Source organism: Cynocephalus volans, chromosome 1 (genome assembly GCF_027409185.1).
Source record: "Cynocephalus volans isolate mCynVol1 chromosome 1, mCynVol1.pri, whole genome shotgun sequence".
NCBI lineage: Eukaryota > Metazoa > Chordata > Mammalia > Dermoptera > Cynocephalidae > Cynocephalus > Cynocephalus volans.
The window spans coordinates 166,593,291-166,609,526 of record NC_084460.1 but is presented as its reverse complement, the minus strand read 5'-3'; positions in this window follow the sequence as shown (position 1 = coordinate 166,609,526).

Sequence of the window (16,236 nt, the reverse complement as noted above, 5' to 3'; positions counted from 1 at the left end):
GGTTTATATAACTGCTTGTTCTTTTGCATCAACTCTTGGATTCTGTAAATTTTCCTTGTGATGTTACTTTTCATTGACCAGTCTTTGAAAAGGTTTTGAAGCTTGCAGTGGTTAAGTTGAACCAACTTCAGTTCCAGCTGGAAGTCATTATAGAGTCTTGAAGAAAAGTCTGACATTAAAAATCATAAAATTATCTACTTGAAGAATCTGATGTTAGAAAAATTAAAAAACTAGTAGTGGAAGAGTCACTTGAGAGATGACATCAATGGCATTAAGATGCAAGAAAAAAAATATTCAAGATGAAAAAACACATGTTGAAGCAGTAGACTTCTGAAGAAAAATAATTGCCGTACTGCTTTAAAAGACCTAAAAAGTATTATCGTTCTAGAAACTGTAAAATTGTATTCCCTGAAGTTCTCAGAATAAAATGGAATAATAAAGTGTTTAAAGTGTTCAGGAAAGAAGGTAGACTAATTGCATTCTCAAAGTCTTTCCCAAACCTATAATTTTATGAATACTTCATTACCTGTAGTCATCTTACTTAAAAACTGTCATAAAACAAAAATTTGTTTCACGGTCATGAAAGTTACATTTTTACCAGTAGTGCCTTCCTTTCCTGACAATTTCAGGCTAATAATTAATTGCATAGTCAATTCTACATGGTAACTATAAAAATATTCCCAGCAGTGGGATAGCTGGGTCATATGGCAGATCTATCTGCAATTGTTTGAGGAACCTCCATACCATTTTCCATAGAGGCTGCACCATTTTGCAGTCTCACCAACAATGTATGAGAGTTCCTTTTTCTCCGCAACCTCACCAGCATTTATCATTCAGAGTCTTTTGGATTTTAGCCATCCTAACTGGGGTGAGATGGTATCTCAGTGTAGTTTTGATTTGCATTTCCTGGATGCTGAGTGATGTTGAGCATTTTTTCATATGTCTATTGGCCACATTTGTATATCTTCCTTAGAGAAATGCCTGCTTAGCTCTTTTGCCCATTTTTTAATTGGGTTGCTTGTTTTTTTCTTGTAAAGTTGTTTCAGTACCTTGTATATTCTGGATATTAATCCTTTGTCACATGTATATTTTGCAAATATTTTCTCCCACTCTGTTGGTTGTCTTTTAACTCTGTTAATTGTTTCTTTTGCTGTGCAGAAGCTCTTTAGTTTTATAAAATCCCATTTGTTTATTTTTCCTCTGGTTGCCGTGCTTTTGGGTTATATTCATGAAGTCTGTGTCCAGTCCTATTTCCTAAAGTGTCTCTCCTATGTTTTCTTTAAGAAGTTTTATTGTTTCTGGGTGTAGGTTGAATTCTTTAATCCATTTTGAGCTGAGTTTAGTGTATGATGAAAGGGATGGGTCTTGTTTCATTCTCCTGCATATTGATATCCAGTTATCCCAGCACCATTTGCTAAAGAGGCAGTCTCTTCCCCAGTGTATAGGCTTGGTGCCTTTGTCAAAGATCAGATGGCTGTAGGTGTGTGGGTTGATTTCTGGATTCTCTATTCTATTCCATTGATCAGTGTGTCTGTTTTTATGCCAGTACCATACTGTTTTGGTTATTATAGCTTTGTAGTATAGTTTAAAGTCAGGTAGTGTTATGCCTCCAGCTTTATTTTTGTTTGCTCAGCGTTGCTTTGGCTATGCATGGTCTTTTGTTATTCCATATAAATGTCTGGATACTTCTTTCGATTTCGGAGAAAAATGTCTTTGGAATTTTGATGGGGATTGCATTAAATTTGTATATCACTTTGGGTAGTATGGACATTTTCACTATGTTGGTTCTTCCAATCCAAGAGCATGGGATATCTTTCCATCTTCTTGTATCCTCTCTAATTTCTCTCAACAGTGGTGGGAGTTAAAATAAATAAATCAATTCACACACACATACACAAAATAACCAGGTGGGGAGGGGGGAAGAAGACATAACAACTACAATTCCTTGAAGTTGATACGACAAGCAAACAGAAAGGACATTGTTGGGTGGGAGGGGGAAGAGGGAGGAGGGAGGGAGGTTTCGGTAATGGGCCACAATAATCAACCACATTGTATATTGACAAAATAAAATTAAGGAGGAAAAAAAAAAAGAAGAGAGGGAGAGGGGAGAGGTGGAGAGAAGAGGTGGAAATTAATTAATTACTTAATTAATTAAAAAGGATAAAAATAAATTCAAACTTTTCTTATGTAAAAAAAATAAAAATAATAAAAATAAAAATAGATTTAAAATTGACCTCCAAATATTTAACTCAGTTACAAATTTCTACATGACTTCTATTTAAACTACAGTCTCTGAATGTACAAGAAAAAAATAAGGCAAAAACAAACAGGCAGCATTTATGAGTATTATTCACTTCTACTGAAATTCTTATTTGTCCAGAAATGAATTTCTTTTAATACTACTTTAACATATATTTTATAGTGATTTACAATTAGGCAAAATTCTTTTACATATGTACCCCATATGCAATTTTAATTAAATTATCTTAAATCTGCATTCCAAAGAATCCTGTGGATATGCCTGAAATGCACCAGGAGCCACCAGAGCAGGTGATCAGGGCTTTCTCCACTTAAAAAAGAAGAGCTCCATTTTTTCTGTAGTGTTTTCATTTTGTATTAATTATAAAATTTTATTTGCAAAAAGTCTAACTGCATAAAAATTTATCAAACATCACTTCTTTAAAATGATTTCTGTAATTCTAAATATAAACTAAAAATGCAAATGTATAACTACACTCGCAACTACAGGAATTGTAAACTCCTTGAATAGAAGCTTTCATAAAACATTTTGCCTAAGAGTAATATTTGTATTTTTTATGGCACAAAATTACTCCCTCCTCCCCCCCAAAAAACAAAAAACACTATACATGGCTTGTGGAACTGTGTGCTTAAGTAACCCAGTTGTTTTAAAATTTTACTAAAATTATTCATAGATGATCCTCTGTTTGAATGTGGGTTTTCCAAGTAAGTGGATGTATTTTCTATTTTCTATTATTTAATCTTTAGAAGAAATTTGCAGCAGCTTTTTAATTTTTTTTTTTAGAAAAGGTTTAATCTTGGACAGTAACATTTATGAAGGTACAATCATCATCATTAATTTGAAGCATTATAGATATCTAATGAGATAAGTGAAGATAGCTTTAAACAATTAGAGGAAAGCCTCATACTCTTCCATTTCCTGGTCAATCAATAAGAAAAGATCCTGAACAATAGTCAGATAACCTCCGAAAATTGTATCCTTTTGGTAATTATGCTGATGTTAATAAAATTAATCTCCATTTAATTTGACCTTACGATAGTACTAAGATTAAATATTAAATTAAAAGATGCAATTAGGATTTTTAAAAATGCTTTTATAATCTGTATCTAAAATATCTTTTTAATCTAACCTCCTTTAAAATTCAGATCTCTTAGTTCTCTAATGAAAAGCAATACCAAATGTTAAAATACGATGAACAAAGACAAAGATGGGATGATAAGAAATAAGGAATGAAATAATTTTCAACCTATAAAATGTGTATTTTAAAGACATAATACAATAATGCTATTTTTGTGTTTTGATAAAAGAATTTATTATTTTATTGGCATTCATATATTTTTATTTGTATACGATCCTCTGTTAGGAAAGATTTCATCTCTTCGGGTCAAGAAAAACATTAATTATAAGATTCTTTTTATATTCCATCAAGTGAACGCTTTATAATTAAAGCATATTCTTATACTTTTAAAAAATATAATTTAAAATAAGAACCAGATAGTAGTATCACTGGTTCCCAACCCTTTCTGATACCTTTTTATTCCAAATATTTTCATATATTAATCAGAAGTGAAGACCTTCCCCCAACATATCACATTTGCTGTGAGAGGAAAATAAAAATGTCCATTCATAACCATGTTCTCTAGGCAAAACTGGACATTGCTTCTCTCCCCTAGTATCACGACATTATTTCTGATATGAATGACACTGATGATATCCAAATAGATCTTTCCCTTCCTATTTGAAGCAAGCTTTTATCTATTGTTCTTTAGAAATGTAATGACATAGCAAACTTACTTGTTCACATGACATATTAAAGAATATGTCTTAGATTTAGTTCCTTCTCTGTTTTAAATTTGTAAAAACACACTATTGGGAAGGAAATGGCCCAATCCTTCATACACCATGCTCTGCTAGAGAAAAATTTTCAAGCTCACCTGTTCTTAAGTGAAAAGAATAAGTAAGCATGGCCCAAGAATTCTCTGGAATAGCTACACATGGGCTGGCATATGTCAAACACTAAGCACAGATTTTGGCATATGGTGCTGAATAACTCATTTTCAGTTTTGCTGAGAATATTTTCCTTCCTTTCCTTGGGAGACTGGAACACACAAGCTTAATTTAATGTGAATGAGGCATTATTAATAGAAGCAAGATGTGGGATGCTTCATATGTTGAGAGATGGTGAATATTAATATGAATGAGATATGGGAGCAACATGATTGTTACAAGCAAAATTAATAGTTCAAATTAAAGATCAAAATCATTTAATTATCATATTTTAGTCCATAAAAAATAAAGGTGATTTTTCTGATTTAGTCTAAAATCCACCTATGATAAAAAATAATAAGAACTGAGTTAAGGTAATTTTAAGGAACAATATTCTATTTTGAATTTATAAACCCGATATAAACTCTATTACTATACAGTAATGTATACATCATAATATAATACCTTTAATTTTTTTTCTTTTTGAGAAATATAAATTGGATATATAAAAATACTGTAAAAATAACTCAGGTGAAACTCATAATGTAAAAATAATTCTGCTGCTGCTTTTTCTCTCCTACATTAAAAACTTAGGTTTTTTCTTTGTTTGATTTAGTTTGGTTTGGGTTTTTTTTTTACTCAAAGGGTAGATAACATGTGAGTCCTAATTGGCATTTTTGGTGCACTTTTCCATTTGACCTAGTTTTTATGCCACTTATAATTCCTGAAAATATTTGATGCATTTCACATTGCACACATCTGAGTCATTACATACAGTGAATCCCTATATCGATATATGGTTTTCCTGTCTGAGAATCTTTTCTTGCTTTGCAGTTAATTTTAAAACAACATTCTGAGAAAAAAAAAAAGGCCAAATTAATTAACTAATGTATCATCTTTTCTCTTCTTTTACCGTGCTTACAAACTTACCTGCCAGATAATGTCATCTCCAAATAGGTCTCAGCAGCAAAGTGACTCCTGCTCAATGTATGCTTCGTTCTATATAAATTAGAACCATGTTCACTTACAAAGAATTGATTTCCACCTGAGTGGGCAGAATCAATGGATCAACTGTTACAGATTTTACTATCTGTTCCCTCGACCAGAGCCTGTGATTTGTGTTTACCATCCATAAGAGCTTTCAGACACTTCAGATCTGCCTGTACCTAAAACGATTTATAGTAAAGCAACACTTTTAAAGCTGTACTTTCTCCATTAAAACCACAGCCCATATCTCTGGCTATTTTAATTAATTCTGAATAATAATAATTAATATTTGTACATTCAAATAATATTTTCTAATTATTTCTAACCTCCAATTAAAGAAAACCTTTTTTATATTGTTAGCAGAGATTCTAAAGGAACATGACCATTCTTAAGTTTACCTGAAAAATAGAAAACACATATAACACTGATGTATCACTTTTCACCATTTGTATTGGAAAAGATTAATAACATTAAATAAACAGTGATGATGTGGTGTTAACAAGAGTTGGAGAAACACACTTTCTAAAGGAAAATTTGCAAGTCCATACAAGAATGCTTTCTCTTTAGATAAAAAATTATGGTTTTGAATCTTATTTCCCTCAGGAAAATATTCATAAAATGCAAAATGTCTGTTAATGAATATTAATTCTAGTAGAGTATAACTAATGAAATATTGAAAATAAGGTAAATATTATCTTTGAGGACATTAATTAAATAAATTATAGCATATCCATGTATTTAAAACATTAAATGACTAAGATAAATGTACTAGAATGTTAGATGAAAAAGGTGTTTATGTATGGACAGGGAAAGAAGCATTTTAGATGTAACATAAAATATTGGTGTGTAAGAGCATGTGTAAAAATGACTGTTTTGTAAAATATTTATTATCTGCACTTAAAATATAAGCACATCAATTAATTCTAGTAGGTCATACTTCTTAAATTTGCTGTTAAAAGTCAGATTGGTCATAGTGTGGGTGGGTTGTGCAATTGTACATTTTCTTTCTCTTTTACATTGTCTTCTATCATCTGATTTTTTAATTTTTAATTCATTTTTATTGAAACATACTGACTGTACATTTATGGGGTACAATGTGTGACGATCTAATCAGAGTAATTAGCATATTCATCATTGTAAAACTGAATTATTTCTTTGTGATGTGAACATTTGATCTCTCTTCTAGTCATTTGCTAACATACAGTAATTATTGTTAGTTATAGATTCCTGGGTCGACTGTACACCAATAGAACTTACTTTTTTTCTATCTAGCTATAATTTTATTCCAGAAAATAAAATGAAGATATTTCCACTTTTAAAGTGAATGAAAAATTCTTAATTATGATTTCTTCAATGGACATGCCTGTGTTTATATAAACAGCCAAATAATAATACAAAAATGTACATTTATTTACAATACAGATAAGGATGATTATGAGTTTCATAAATTGTTTTGTTTCCTCTCTGTAAGAAACTATTTAAGGACTGTCACTAAGTTGTTAATAGAGATATTTTTGTTCTTTTTCTGGAGAACTTGTTTTATTGTGTTTAGTTTTCCTTTTGGGCACTCAGTCTTAAAACTGATTACATATTTCTCACTGTGAATCATAATTAACTAAATATTGTTACTCAACTCTTGTATGTTCAAATTTATGACAATATTTGTATTTAGTAGACAAAATTAGCTCTATATTATTTCCTGTTTTGTTTTCCCTTCCCTTCAGCTCCACTTATGTGTCATTGATTTTTTAAATAAATTTTTGAAAAGTTTAAAGTAGTTGTAAATTTGCTGAAATATGGCAAATATGGTTTGTAGAGAGTTCCTGTATACTCCATACCCAGTGCACCCTATTATTAACATCTTACAAATAGTGTGGCACATTTGTTAAAATACTTAAGCCAATATTGATATTATATTATTTTGTAAAATATACGTTTTTCAGATTTCCTTAGTTTTTCATTAATGTCCTTTAGTCTGTTGTAGCATTTACATCTAGGATATTACATTATATTCATTCATCCTGTGTCCTTAGGCTCCTCATGGCTTTGACTGTTCATCAGCGTTTTTTTTGTCTTTTTATAACATTGACAGTTTGAAAAGTAGTGGTCAGATATTTCATAGAATGTCCCTCACTTGCGATTTGTCTGATGATTTTTTCATGATTTTACTTGGATTGTTACATTCCTTTGGAGGAAGTCCAGAGAAATAAAGTGCCATTTGCATCACATCATATTGTGAGCACATACCATCACACCACAAACATAATTTCTAACTGTTGATATTAATCTTGAACAATTTCACTGAAGAAGTGTTTGTCAGGTTTTTCCAATGTAAAGTTGTTCTGATCCCTCTGCCACTTTTACATACTATAGTCTCTTTTTATTTTAAATTTTATTTTGCCGATATACAATGTGGTTGATTATTGTGGCCCATTACCGAAACCTCCCTCCCTCCTCCCTCTCCCCCCTCCCACCCAACAATGTCCTTTCTGCTTGCTTCTCATATCAACTTCAAGGAATTGTAGTTGTTATATCTTCTTTACCCCACCCCCCGGGTTTTTTTGCGTGTGTGTGTGTGTGTGTGTGTGTGTGTGTGTGTGTGTGTGTGTGTGAATTTATTTATTTATTTTTAGCTCTCACCAATAAGTGAGAACATGTGGTATTTCTCTTTCTGTGCCTGACTTGTTTCACTTAGTATGATTCTCTCAAGGTCCATCCATGTTGCTGCAAATGGCAGTATTTCATTCTTTTTTATAGCTGAGTAGTATTCCATTGTGTAGATATACCACATTTTCCATATCCACTCATCCGATGATGGACATTTTGGCTGGTTCCAACTCTTGGCTATTGTAAAGAGTGCTGCGATGAACATTGGGGAACAGGTATACCTTCGACTCGATGATTTCCATTCCTCTGGGTATATTCCCAGTAGTGGGATAGCTGGGTCGTATGGTAGATCTATATGCAATTGTTTGAGGAACCTCCATACCATTTTCCATAGAGGCTGCACCATTTTGTAGTCCAACCAACAATGTATGAGAGTTCCTTTTTCTCCGCAACCTTGCCAGCATTTATCGTTCAGAGTCTTTTGGATTTTAGCCATCCTAACTGGGGTGAGATGGTATCTCAGTGTAGTTTTGATTTGCATTTCCCAGATGCTGCGTGATATTGAGAATTTTTCATATGTCTGTTGGCCATTTGGATATCTTCCTTAGAGAAATGCCTACTTAGAAGATGGAAAGATATCCCACGGTCTTGGATTGGAAGAAACAACATCGTGAGAATGTCAATACTACCCAAAGTGATATACAAATTCAGTGCAATCCCCATCAAAATTCCAATGATATTTTTCTCAGAAATGGAAAGAACTATCCAGACATTTATATGGAATAACAAAAGACCACGCATAGCCAAAGCAATGCTGTGCAAAAAACATAAAGCTGGAGGCATAACACTACCTCACTTTAAACTATACTACAAAGCTATAATAACCAAAACAGTATGGTACTGGCATAAAAACAGACACACTGATCAATGGAATAGAATAGAGAATCCAGAAATCAACCCACACACCTACAGCTATCTGATCTTTGACAAAGGCACTAAGCCTATACACTGGGGAAGAGACTGCCTCTTTAGCAAATGGTGCTGGGATAACTGGATATCAATATGTAGGAGAATGAAACTAGACCCATACCTTTCACCATACACTGAAGTCAACTCAAAATGAATTAAATAATTAAATATACACCCTGAAACAATAAAACTTCTTAAAGAAAACATAGGAGAAACACTTAAGGAAATAGGACAGGTCACAGACTTCATGAATATGACCTCAAAAGCATGGGCAACCAGAGGAAAAATAAACAAATGGGATTATATCAAACTAAAGAGCTTCTGCACAGCAAAAGAAACAATTAACAGAGTTAAAAGACAACCAACAGAGTGGGAGAAAATATTTGCAAAATATACATCTGACAAAGGATTAATATCCAGAATATACAAGGAGCTCAAACAACTTTACAAGAAAAAAACAAGCAACCCAATTAAAAAATGGGCATACTATTCTCTTTGGAAGGAATTCATTATGTATCATTCAAACTTAAGGAATAAGGAGTTACATTCCACATCCTCGATGCAGTAATATATACATAAATCATTTGGAATTCTTCATCATAGGAAATTGCTATTTTCCCACTTTTATCTATCTATCTATTTATTTATTTATTTATCTCAGTATTTATTTGTATCTGTATTAACTCATATATTTATTTTATAGTTTGGTTTATTTTCCAATACTACTTATTGTATTTTTTAAAAGTATAAATACATTTTGAGATATTACTAAAAATGCAGATATAAAAATTTCTTGAATATGGTCCATTAAGAGACATTCAATATTTAGTTAACCAAGGAATATGAGTAGATCACAGTCTCTATGCGTAGAAAAAATAGTAGCATCAATCTGAATCCAGACAACTGTACTTTGAAAAATGCCACTGAGCAGAAACTGTTTGAGTGATAAACTAGTAGGGACACTTAAATGGTAATTTTGATGAATTGCTGGTGGCTAACTGTGTACTGGTATGAAAACACAAAACTGCCAGGACCCTCTGTCTTGGGGAGCATCACTATAAAGACAATAAAAGGATAAGCCTCAGACCGGGAGGAAATATATATCTGATAAATGAATTGTATCCAATACATATGAAGAATTCTTAAAACTCAACAAAAAGAAAATGAACAGCTAAAAATTTGGCAAAATCTCTGAAATGACACCTCACTGAAGATATGCAGATGGAAGATAAGCATACAAAAAGATGCTCAATATCATATGCCATCAAGGAAATGCAAATTAAAACAAAAATAAGATACTACTACAAACGTATTATAATGATAAAAATCCAAAAAACAAAAACAAACAAACAAAATCCTGACAATAGCAAATGCTGACAAGGATACAGAGCAACAGGAACACTCCTTCATGCTGTTGGGAATAAAAAAAATGGTACAGCCACTTTAGAAGACAATTTGGCAGTTTCTTTCAAAGCTTTTAAAAATAGTCTCATAATGTAATCCAGTTGGTTCTACGTGTTCTCTCAACTGATCTGAAAACACGTCTACAAAACACTTGTACATGAATGTTTCCAGCTCTTCATTCATCCTCACCAAAAACTGGCAGCAACTTAGATATGCTTCATTAGGTGAATGAATAAACAAACTTTGGTACATCCATACATAGAATATTATTCAGCAGCAAAAAGAAATGAGGTATCAAAACGCGAATGGCATGGATAAATCTTAAATGCATATTGCCAGATGAAAGAAGTCAATCTGAAAAAGCTACATAATCTATGATTTTAAATTATATGATATTATGGGGAATAAAGCAACATTATAAAGATCAGTGGTTTCCAAGGGCTTGGAGGAGTGGAAGGAAGAGAGGGTCAAATAGGTGAAGCACAGAGGATTTTTCAAGATGGTGAAACTATTCTGTATGATACTATAATAATGGAAACATGACACTACGCATTTGTCAAAATCCATAGAACTTTACAGCACAAAGAATGAACTTTAATGTCTAAAAATTAAGAAAAAATCATTTATGACATTAGGAGATGCCAGAATAGAATGCAGAATATGAAAACAACTGACTACATTACATATCTATGAAACAATTTCACTGACGTTTGCAAATGAGTGAAATCAGGAAGATTAAAAGTTTAAGAAATTTTCTATCAGCTCTATATTTAAGTCAATAAAGATGTGTTCCAGGGGCATACTAGTTAACAATTCTGATGCCACTATACAATTATAGGGGAATTTAAGATTTAAGTGGATGATGGATATGGGAGCCATGTTTTTTACAGTAGGAATGGGAGGTGGCAGATAAGCAAGGGGACAGAGCTAAAAAAATTCCTTGTAAGAATGGATCAGAATTAGATCCATTGTTATTAACTCAGATTACCTTAATAAAGATACAGATGGTTACATATATGCATTTCAGATACATGGGATAATATACACACATATATTAATTTGGTATCACCTGAGAGGATGTAGAAGCAATGGCACCCCAGTAACAATGAACACACCTAGTGCACAAAATCTTAGTTTCTAATGCCATTCTCTAACAGAGGAACCAAGGTCCATGAAGAGATGGAAGACTCTGGGGTGGGAAATACACAGTGATCTAGAGCATCCTATAGAAACCAAAATTTAAAAAGTGCTTAACACACACATGTACACATACATACATACACAGAGAGAGAGAGAGAGAGAGAGAACTAGAGAGAGAGAGAGAAAGAACTAGAGAGAGAGAGAAAAAGACAAGCAGAGAGAGAGAGAGAGAGATAAAAAGACAAGCAGAGAGAGAGAGAGAGAGAAAGAGCGAGAGCTTTCCTTTAGGAAAGGCAAGAAATGATAAGGATCTGAACCATGACGACTACCCTGACAGTGAAGCCAAAGGAACTAGTATGAAACATTAAGGAGAAAGACTCTATCGTCTTTTGATTTATGTAAATGTGAAGTCTAGGAAGAAGGGAAATGCACTGAAACCACTATTCTCCATCTCAAATTTCCATGATATCATCCTAAAAAGGATGATAAGAGTCTCTTACTATTACACAGCTAAATTCTTCTCTTAATTTCTGTAAATGCAGACCTTTCCATAAGTAGGCCTTTCAACCTCTCCTTCTTCATTGACATTTTCTGCTTTGTCTTTATTAAACTCTTTCAAATTCTGATACAGCTCTAGAATGCCTCCTCATAATAAATGAAACCCTTCCCCTAGGAGGGAACAGAATAAAGGTGAGAAGTGTGGTGAGCCAAGGCACATTAGAGAGCTAAAAGAAAGCCAATATGGCTGGAGTTTGGAAAGTAAAAGAAAGGTTGGCTCTGGAAGCAACTGGAAAACTAGACAAGAAATTGAGCACCTGAATGAATGTTAATACTATTTACAGAGATAGGGAATAATAGAGGAGCCACTAAGTGTTGTTGTTGCAAGGATAGATTATGTCAATTATAGACCAGCTCATTTGAGGTGCTTGTGTACAGGTACAGTTATAACTCGCATAGTCAGGTCTGCAGTTCAGGAAAAATAATAGCAAGGTCTAGGCTAAAGTTGTGTATTTGAGAGTTATCATCCCTTAGCTGTAGAAGGTTTAGGTACTCCTCTCATGTTTTCTCACATCTTTTCGTGATCTTCTCTGTTGATCCTCTAAGCACATGATATGGTGATTTGACCCTTTTTTTCTGCATTAATCTCTATATGTCTTAAAGGGTTATTTAAGGGATACTTTAAGGGCAGGATTTGGGTCTTATCTCCCCAGAATGTTTGTATAATATTTATTTAATAAATAAATACATCCTTTCATATAAATTGCCTAAGTAGAAATTCTGTGGATTAAGTAAACTGTGGATTAAGATAAATAGGTATTATAATCTACAGATTTTTTAATACAAACTGAGTTGCTGAATAATTACATGATTTAATCAATGTAACATAGTAGGGAGTGCAGAGTTGAGGTTAGAAATTATCTCTTGACTATCATTTTTTCCCCTTGGCTATAAATTTTTCATAATTACAACACTTAGAGTATTTAATCTTCATCATAAACTCTTAGACCAGATGCCAGATACCATGTAGGTGCTCAACGATTTTACTTGAAGAGCAAATGAAGCAGTCAAACGCATCAAGTCTTCTAGAGCACTAGAGTTTAGTGTGTTTTTACAAATGTCTTATATGTTATATATAATCAATCGTTCTCATATAAAATAATTAACAATAATTTATTGCATGTTATCAAATAGCTAGAAGAGAGGAAATTGAATGTTGTCATCACAAAGAAAGGATTAAATTTTGTAGTGATGAATGTGCTGGCTACGCTGATTTGGTCATCACATGTTGTATACATGTGTTGAAATTGAATTCAACTCTGTTCCCCACAAGTATCTATAATCAAAACATTTCAATAAAAAATTAAAATATAAGCAAGATGAACCTGCAAGAAAAATAAAAAGAAAGTGATAAAACCCTTAGCTGTGCCCTTACACGTACCCGCCCCCCTTTTCATCCTAAATCATTTAAATTTTTATCAGTGATAAACGGTTTAAAAAGACTTAACTGTTTTCTAGGCAATTTCAAACTTAGAAAATATTTAGAATATGTCGACGATAATTTATTCTGGGGAAACATTTTAAGCACTTCAGAAAACAATGAACTTTTATAGAGATGGAGGTAATCACTGCTTAGCGAATATTTGCTGACGTGCAATTAATCACCAGTTTCTTTCATGTAGGCCAAAAAATTTGAATGTTCATAATGTAATTCTACTTTTTAATAACTGTTCTTATTGCCTTTCTAATTTAATAAACTCCACCAGCATTTTTCACAGCATGGAAGACTTTTTCTATAATATGTGAAAAAAAAGTCTGAGTTGATTTTTTTTTAAATTTATTATTTAAAATTTATTTTATCATAATTTCTCTACTATGGTTTCATGATTTTTTTTTCAGTGTTAGTACCTTTTCAGTAAACAAGGTTAATATTAAAGCAAATCTATAAAATTCTACCTAGCTTTTGGGGGTTTGTTCTTACTTCCTCCCCACTCAAGACTCATATAGAAACTTGATTGTAATATATATATCTATATATAGAGATAGATATATAGATAGATATAGATATAATCCACTTGTAGTATCAATAAAGTTTTAATAGCTTTGCAAGCTGTTCCTGCATGTAAAATATGACAAACTGACAAGTTAGTCTGTTGTGTAAGGTTTAGGAATTTATACATATTGTACTTGAAACCTGCTTGCTTCTTCTTACTGTCACCTCTGTATCTTAACTCAATGTCCCTACTGGCTTTCTCTTCACTTTCTTCATTTTTTCCCTTCTCCATTCCTCAACCTCAGTACACAGATCATCTTGTCCCAACTGGATGTTTACTTATGTACCTGTCTCCTAATCACATCAGTAACAGATTAAGCATCTGCATTTTGAGCTCTCATTTAATATTACTGCAGTAAGGAGGACAAAAGGGTAATAGATTTTAGGGTCAAAAATCAAATTAAGTATTAATTAACAAGCATGGTAATAAAGCAATCATGAATTCATATCCCAGCTTTGCCATTTATTTCTTATATGACCCCAGCACATTCTTTAACTTATCTGACCTTCCTGTTTTTGATCTGCAATGTGGTGATTAGACAACTTATTGGCTATTGTTTAAATAAGTCAATGTACAAAAAGCATTACAACATGGTGCCCAGACAATATAAGTAATAAAAAAAGTTTTCTATGATTATTATTTTGCCATTATTGCTTCACTCCTTTTAGTCTTAAAGGCAACTTTGTCTCTTATGTGTCTCTATTTAAAATACAAATATCTCAGAGAAGTTATTTATTTAAAACTCTTTTTCTTTAGTTTTAATGACAAAGCACAAATTTACAAGGAGAGTTTAAGGAAAAGGAGCACAGTTCAGGGAAGGCGAGTCTTATAGTCCCCCCAATTTGTATTGTGAGAAACGTGGTCCAAGACATGTTGTTTTGGTCATTTTACCATGGGAAACCTTGAAGGACAGTATTTACTATTATATACTTACTATTAGCTCAAATATGAGCGTTTGAACCTAAATAGAGCAGGAGATTATTTTAGTGCTTTATAAGCTTATTTTATCAAAAAATTTAGATCAATTCAGTGTAATACATCATGGAGAAATACATACTTGATGTTTCTTGAAAAGGAGAAAATATTCTTTTTTATATATAAATATTTCTCCCTGGTGATTTATTTGGGAGAAGTGATCAATGACACAGGCAAATTATCTTCAACATGTAGCTATTTACCCCTCCTAATTAATTAAGCCCTACATGCTTCTGTCCAGAAATAAAAAAAGATTTCTCATCAATCATTTAGTACACAAGCTATAAGTTAATATGTATGGAAATTTTGAAAGGTAAGTCCATGCTTCTATTCAGTGGTAGACCTGCATTTTAAGCAGAAGTGTTTTACCTCATAGTTCATATGAGATACAGTGCCTCTAACTAAACCATACTATTTCTCATAGATTTCTTTCCTTGATTGTCCTCCAGTCTTGGTTAAGAATTGTATTTTTAGAAGCATAAAGGAAAAACAATAACAAGCATGAGTAGATATAAATAAAAGAAAAAATGAAGGAAAAGTTAATATTGGTCAGCAAAGTAAGCAAAAGGAGAGATTTTTTAAAAAATCTGATTGACATACTATTTGTCTCCGTGAGCAACTACTTCTGAAATAAACTGCTGCAGAACTTTAAAATATATGATTTTTTTTTTCCTCTTCCTGCATGTGACTGAACGAAAGTTTCAACACTGACATTCCATTTGGATCACAAGGGGAAGGGCATTTCAAAGACAAAACCCCATAAGAGAACACAAATTGCTTCTAAATCTTGAAAGTTCAAATATAATAACTATTTGCAAGAGCAGTTTGGGGGATCTCACCTGCCATTGAGATTGTATTCTTTTAAGAAAGACATCAAAGGAAATCAGAGTTTTCACCACATCATGGTTTATGGATTTGGCTTGAACACTTGTAATTACTTCCTCAGTTCAAGAGGATGAGTACAGATGCATGAGCCCCACCAAACTCAAATTCCTGGGAAAATAGGGCACTGGATTCTCTTTCACTGATCGATTCTCAAGGGTACTACGGTACTAAATAGGTAAAAATGTTATTTCATGCCTCACTCTGGAATAGACAAAATTGTATCAGGAAGGCTACTGTTTTTTCCAACAAGATATTAGTTGTTATAAGTACCTTCTGGTAAAATCTTTGAAACAATGTGCTAAAGAAAATACATAATTTTAATGAGAATTTTTATCTGAGCAAAGAAGTTGATTATATCTAAGTAAAGTTAATTAACATTAATAATTTCAGAGATGTGAAAAATAGTCATAAGACTATGGGATATTTCAATTTTAAGTAAAATAATCGTTGATTTTTCTACCTATGATGTCT